We start from the raw sequence: 7,438 nt of genomic DNA on the forward strand, positions 1-7,438 counted from the left end.
GGAGCAAATTTATAATTCAACTCAGCAATCTCCATAACATACAAAACATATATAGGTAAGTCAGAAGCATCCATTAGCTCACGGATCTAAGACATAAGAACTAAGAATTATTCATTGAGTAACAAAGGTTGTAGATGCATGTGCAAGGCTAATCAACAACCTGCATATAAAGTCGAGGACATTTGTTTCACAAACTGAATGTCGGCAGTTGCTAGAGTTTATAAGTATATCACAAGAACGACTTTGCTAACAAAATTTTCATCCAAAGGAATGTTGCTCGAATTGGTGTCTTGATGGCAGAGTGGAGGGTTGCAAAAGACATGAACAGGTACTACTTCAAGAACAAGGACACACCAACTGCCCATTCTGCAGCAAAATGTATACATGAGGAAGTTATTTGAAATGTCAACCGCACAGATTCATGTCAAACAGGATTTGAATCCGGAATTTCTAACATTTCTCATGTCAAGCAGCACACTGTAAGGCTAGGAAGCAATTTTATCAATGGTGTTAAGCCCATCCAGACAACACTAGGAAATCACTCACCAAGCCCCGTGGTAACATATGGTGGTACCTATAGTAGTATCAAAGCCCCAAATGTTTCATTTTCTTTAGCTAAATATATTAGAACATACAAGTCGAGGACATTTGTCACCATGTTTCACAAACTGAATAACACCCGTTGCTAGAGTTTATCAGTACATCTAAAGAACGAACCTTGCTAACGAAATTTTCATCAAAAAGAATGTTGCTAGAATTGGTGTCTCGGTGGCAGAGTGGAGGGTTGCAAAAGACATGAAGAGTTACTCCTTCAAGAACAAGGACACACCAAAATTGCCCATCCTGCAGCAAAAATGTATACAAGAGGAAGTTATCTACATAAGCGGTGAAATGTCAATCACACAGATTCATGTGAAACATGATTTAAATCTAGGATTTCAAACATTTCTCATCTCAAACATCACACTGTAAGGCTGTTAAGCCCATCCAGACAAGACTAGGAAATCACTTCGCAAGCCATGTGGTAACATGGTGGCACCATAGTAGTACCAAAACACCAAATTGTGTCATTTTCTTCAGCTAGATAGATTAGGACATGTATCAGCAGTCAACTTGTTTATTCCCAAACAAACAAAAAACTAGTCAAACTGTTATCTCTCAATAGTGAATACGCAGGGACCATTAACAAAAGCTCGGGCCGCAGCATACTTATGGAAATGTGAGGCAAAATAGCTCAAAAACATGTCGAACATGCCAAGTTATTGATAAATCTCATACATGTTCAATCCCTATCAAAATGTACCAACAATTTTCCCATGCCAACAACCATGATTAATCCCGAATCTTGAATGCTAGTGCTTAGTTGCGCACCTTGAAAATAAACCAAGTCGCAATAATAGTAGGGATATTCGGAGCTCAGAGTTGGAAGCCAGAGAGGGCAACCCAAATGCTATTTATAACACATGGTGTATACATCTCGATCAATTCAACAAAGGAAGCAATCAATCACAGCAACAATGGGTGAAATCTGTCTGTACGGTAAATAAGAGATGTACATATAGAAAGCTAAGAATGGAAAGATCGTTTTAACTTCACGTTTGAAAAGCATGTTGTAATGGAATAAGCAATAAGCATTTTCTTTTGACTAAATCTATTATAGTTCACAAAGTAGAATATAGTAGATAGGACAAAAGATGTTGCGTGGTAATTGACTAACCATTTTTGCTGAACTCAATTTGCATCCTTAAGTATAATTGACAGTAAATCTCCAGAAAATACAATTTTTCAGAATTCATTAGTTGAAGGTAAACCCAAAAATGGCACAATAAACGAAATTATGATATACCTGTGAGATTATTACACTGGAATATTTGAGATCAAAACAACCTTAGGACCAAAGACGTCGCATACTCTGATTAGTTTGTGAACCTTCTGTGCAATCATGGCTTTATATATCTCATAATTGCAAGCACACAAATACTGAAGATTTGCCTCTCGTCTGAAACTGCATAATCACAAGACCAAGAGAAATTTTAGAACCAGTGTGTATAGCTACAGAGAATACAAAATATGAAAGTTCAAGAATTTTAGTGTCCATCCTTGAGTAGAAGGTGCTTTTATTAAAGATATGATTAGAAGTCGGCACAGTTTCTCCTATTTCTGCAGCCAACTAATTACTCCCTTGGACATATCCCTGTAAGATGAATAACCATGCAGCCAATTTTTATTGGAGCAAAAAACCCAATTTTGTTAATATGTACAAATGAAAGAAAAGTATGATGAATTAAGAGCAAAATTTGGAATGGTTCTGCACAAGTCAGCCAGCAGGATGCACCTTACTAAGAGTCGTCATGCTGATAAAGCGATCCCTTTGTGAATCGATTTTCATTACCATAGGATAACGAAAAGCAAACAGCGGTTCATCCAAAGTCAGGTCAGGGTAAAGAATGGACCTTCTTGAGGTGGAGATGGTGCTGGACGGCCACTCCTCCTGGTTCCCCTGAGTTTCGTCATGGGCGTCCACGCTCCGGGCGGCTGGTAAATCGTCCGGCAAGGAGGCGCCGCCGCGCGAGGCGGCCGGGGCAGAGAGAGATGTGTATGTGAGATGGATTCCTGGGACGTGGATGTCTGTCTTCCTGCCATCTGATTGATTCGTCCACTCATCCCTCCATCTTCCATGTAATTATAAGGAGGCTGCACGTAATTAGGGAGGAGTTAATTCTCCTAACATCTTAAGCTCCATATAATTAAGCCTATTTCTTCTCTCCTGGAAATTAATTAATTTCCACATATAAATCATTTATTCTTTAGTAAAAAATATTAACTTCCATATCCGAAGCATGTGGACGTGCGGGATCACTGCTGACTGTTGTGGGATTTTCTTCTCTGACTAGAAATAGGAAAGAGTGGAGGAAAAATAGGAATTAATTATCCCAAGATCTCGTTGCATTTGTTTTGACACATGCCTAGTGCGTACGTGTTGAAATTAAGGAAAATTAGGAGATACTTTTCAGTATATGAATATATATTCACACGTTGAAATTAAGGGCCTCAAAAAGAATGAGAAATTTCCGATCGTTTCTTCAGGCTAAAACGTGCATGCATGTGAAAACTAGCTCAGCATACTGATGAACGGATGATAACGAATAGCTGATTATTTTCAGAAAAACAACGAATGATACAGAGAGGTCAAGGAAAAAGGTGATTAGTCACCTAAAGATAATCATCACAATTGATAGTTTATCAAAAGACTAGAGATACATGAGGGACATCAGCATGATTTTCTTTGAAAAAATACACTGTCAGCTCAGCCAATTAATCACCTACAGGTTCATCAGCTCCAAACTTCGGCATTAACTTGGCTCTTTTTCAGACACCATGATCACATAGCAATTAATACACTGTACATAAAAACTACTTGATGTGCACACGGCACAACAAATTTGACATTCAAATATACATATCAACCTCAACCAGAGGTATAAACCTGCAGAAATGCGTATCACACTACCAAACAACAAACATAAGCGAAAGCTTTTACAGTTACACCAACAAGTTCAGATGGTGTTACACCAACAAAGCATGCATCAACCATATCTATCGCATAGTTGATAAGGCGGTAGAAACGTAACTCCACCTGCATAGAGATTGTTCGACGACCAAGGCGCATATATGAAGCTACAGCAGCCACAGGTCACAGCTGCCACCCTGCCTCGTCGTTGTCCTTGCCAAGAACAAAAAGAAGACGGTCAGTTGTATCTATTTGCTATGCACAATAACTCTGATCTAGCATGTATAAGTTCACACGGAAATCGCGTTGCACAACCTCGCAATCTGAAGGGATAAAGGAATGCTTTCCCAGATATGTCGCAGGTCATGTGCATAAGTTGGTCATTGAAACTGTGGGTCCATAGCACTGAACCTTGCCATTTTCCAGGAAGTAATACACGGTCAGCAATCATACCTGAAACGACAACAAGGTCACGCATCTATTTTAGACACTAGAGCTGCTCGGACATTACTCAAAACATCAAACAACAGTAGCCAACTATCCACAATTAGCTCATCAAACAGTGGCCAATTAGAGTTCATGAACAGCAGGACATTATTACTTTCATTTTTATTACTTGAAATGGGACAGAAGAGACAGCGGGAGGCACCTGCAGGTAGTATTCGTGTTCTCGTCCGAGGCGAAGACCGAGTGGTGCCTTCCTGACCCATCCTCGCCATCGCCACCACTACCTTGGGCTGGCTGTAACACCACCACACACAATCAAGCCAGAAGAATAGTTAAGCTAAGGCTAGCATCAACAAAGGAGAAATAAATGGCTACAAATAATGGAAAGTATTCGGATTATTGCCACTCGTTATTAGAATTTAGAAAGATATAAACTACTACAAACAAGAACACTGAACACCACATAATTTTCAATTGCAAGATCAGCATACGTGTCTTAAGTGCAAATACTCTAGGACTACTAGTGAACTACTTCGAAACGGAAATAACTCGGAGAGGAACGAAGTCCACCGGGGAGGCATGAGTAAAGCCCATGCAAGGCCAATGAATGTATCAGGCCATGTACAGTGAAGAAAGCAATAGATGGCTGCAACAAAATTTAGCAATGCCTAGCCATCATGAAGAAGTATGCTGCACCGTTTTATGAGGAGTCGCTATTAGTAAACAAATTACGACCAAATAAGACTTCAAATAAGCAGACATATATGTCAACCGAAAAACTGCAAATTTGGTAATTCCAGAAACTCTATGAGCAGAGCGGACTTCCAATGCAGCGGATGCACAAATGATCATGATCATATATGAGGATTAAGTTGGAGTAAAGCTTGAAGGGCAGAATCTCACATTTCAAGAAGGCATCAAATAGGCTTCAGTAATGCCTTCAACTGTATCACCAATAGGATGAGTGTGGATACGATTCCCATATTTCACGTCCTGGCATTTGACGGACAGAGACAACATCGCCAAGTCACAGACTCATCAGGCTCTTCCTATGAACTTCTTCATCCTAACTTTAGGCTCCTCACAAGTGTCATCCGCAATGACTATGCAGATAGCGTCTTTCCTCTTCTTACCCTGCAATGCAGTGGATACCAAATGTAACAACCAGAATGAGACTACAGCAGCGACATTCTGTCGAAACAACTTAATCAGACTGGCCATCAAGAAATAAACTAGCAAGCAGATGAGCCACCCCATGTGGAAGTTCCTGACAATGATATAAACATTTAGGCCTACTACAAAATTAATATATTATACTCATGTCCCATACAAAATCAACACAACAAGTAGACTTTGAACACCAACTGAGGAAACCGACAGTAGAAACGTCAAATTAAGAAGAACCTTTCATTTAATGTTAAATACCATAACTGCAACAATCTGAGACCCCGTCCAGTATAAAATCCAACCTCACACTAAGCACAGCAGGAAATCCAAAACTTAACTAAACAAGTTGTAGGAGTAACGATGTTGCAATGCAAGGTTCAAATTAATTATCTGTGGACCGGATGGCACAACCTCCTAACTTCGTTGAAAAAATCAGCGAAAGCCATGAACAATTCCGTACTATCTACATACCTGCAGAACTACAAATTAGCAAAAGACTTGGCACCACATTAGCACTACCACCACAGACCACTTGTCATGCCAAACTAGCTCTAACCAACGGTTGGTTTGCACAGCAGGCAGAACCAGAAACATCACAAATTCATCAGCGGAAGGCGGGAGAAAACCTTACGACAACAAGCCGCGGTAGTTCTTGTCACCCACACAGCTAGCTAGCTAAGGTTTCTACCACACACCCACATACATGAAGGAAAATAACGCAGCAATCTAGCATCAACGGAAATGAGGTAGAGAAGGGAGGTGGTGCTCACCGGCACGCAGCAGCATAATTGTACGGCATTCTGATCCTACATGATTACAAATTGAAGTATATAGTCCATGATAAGGAAACAGGGACAATTAGGATTATTCCTTAAGAAACAAATGTACTAGTCCAGCTAAATCAAATCAAAGGAAAAAATAATGAGCATTCAAAAACAAATAAGCTCAGGAAGATTAGCATATAAATGTCAAGATTTATATGTAGCACAGTGCAGTACAAGTAACCTCTATGACAGGCGAAATAAAACCAACCAAGCTAGAATGCATCAGCAACAAACAAACATTGAGTTTGAAATTTTCTAATGCATTTTATGGATAAATCAGAGTTTGATATGCTAAATAATAATGGAACAATGTATTCCTTTCCAAGCCTTCGATTGCCAGTATAAATACAGAGAGACAGGCATAACATGGATCAACAACCAATGGAGTATAATCTAAGCTCAACCATTTATGATGAAAAAAAACTAGCATAACGGAGTTTGACGATTTATAGCAGAGCGGTCCTGCTAGTACAAGTTGGAAAGTTTCAGCGATTCTCGATGTGAAACCGAGCTTGAACAGCAAATGCTATTATGCGCCGAAGGAACAGAGAAAAAACGTGAACAGCAGTAGTACACGGGAACAACAGATCTTTATTAGTTCACAGGAATCTAGCTAGTAGTCAATCACCCTTGACCAGGAACACTCACACGGGCAGATCAGTTTGCATTGCACATGTATACAAATAAATTTGTCCTTCGTCAGGGACTAGTAGTATTGGAGCGATAGGAACAACTCTAATCAATCAAAAAGTAACTAGTAGTAAATACTGCTTGCACACTCATGGGCAGATCCTCCACCGCGTACACTGTAACTGAATATTTGCAGCGCGTGTAAACAGAGAGAAATTAAAGGAGCAGGCCTGTTCGTGAGCGAACTCGATCCAGTGTCTCCAAGATTCGAGTCCCTGTGCACCGGGAAACCCTAGCAGAGAGGAGCGGGTCATGGGTTGAACCAATCGCGGGAGGGGCGGCGCTGGAAACAGAGCAAGGAGGACTAGTTGGAGGAGTACCTGCAGCTGCGCGCGTCGGGGGTCGCTGTTACCGGCGAGCACGCCGGAGGAGACGGCCAGGACGGAGCCCTCTCCGCTGCTGGTCGCCCCTGCTTCGGCTCGCGAACGGGTGAGATGGCGGACGACGGCCCGCCGCCGCCGCCGCGTCATGGTGGCCGGCAACCCGCCGCCGTCGTGGAGGACCGCAGTGCAGACCCCGGCCACGGACACGACGCGGTCGGGCGAGCTCGACGGAGCCGCGCGCACGGAGAGGCCGGCCGATGCACGCCGGCGCCGGCGAGCACGCCAGCCGCGCCGCCGCTTCTCTGGTGGGTAGGTGGTGAGTGGTGGGAGGAGGGGAAATGTGGTTACCGTGACACATGCCCACCAAATTTTGGGTAAGTTAACTATGCCAGGCATTATTTTGGGTAGAAAATAATGGAATTCCTCCAGCCAAAATCATCCATCAAAGCACATATAATCAACCTCCTCACAAATCG

General features: G+C 41.8%; 2 long non-coding RNA genes across 3 annotated transcripts; both read right to left on the bottom strand.

The window, feature by feature from the left end:
• On the bottom strand, positions 1-2,549 carry LOC124686301. The gene is made up of 3 exons (XR_006997783.1): positions 2,454-2,549; positions 718-2,005; positions 1-366 (listed from the first exon to the last, which is right to left on the bottom strand). It is a non-coding gene; the product is annotated as an uncharacterized LOC124686301 (long non-coding RNA).
• An 838-nt stretch (positions 2,550-3,387) lies between these two features.
• Positions 3,388-7,035, bottom strand: LOC124686302. Of its 2 annotated transcripts, XR_006997785.1 has the most exons (5): positions 6,960-7,035; positions 4,862-6,871; positions 4,161-4,252; positions 3,827-3,964; positions 3,388-3,724 (listed from the first exon to the last, which is right to left on the bottom strand). It is a non-coding gene; the product is annotated as an uncharacterized LOC124686302 (long non-coding RNA). The 2 variants fall into 2 exon arrangements; XR_006997784.1 differs by having other exon boundaries at positions 3,388-3,964.
• Between the last annotated feature and the right edge of the window lie 403 nt (positions 7,036-7,438).

Source organism: Lolium rigidum, chromosome 2 (assembly GCF_022539505.1).
Source record: "Lolium rigidum isolate FL_2022 chromosome 2, APGP_CSIRO_Lrig_0.1, whole genome shotgun sequence".
In the NCBI taxonomy this organism is placed as follows: domain Eukaryota; kingdom Viridiplantae; phylum Streptophyta; class Magnoliopsida; order Poales; family Poaceae; genus Lolium; species Lolium rigidum.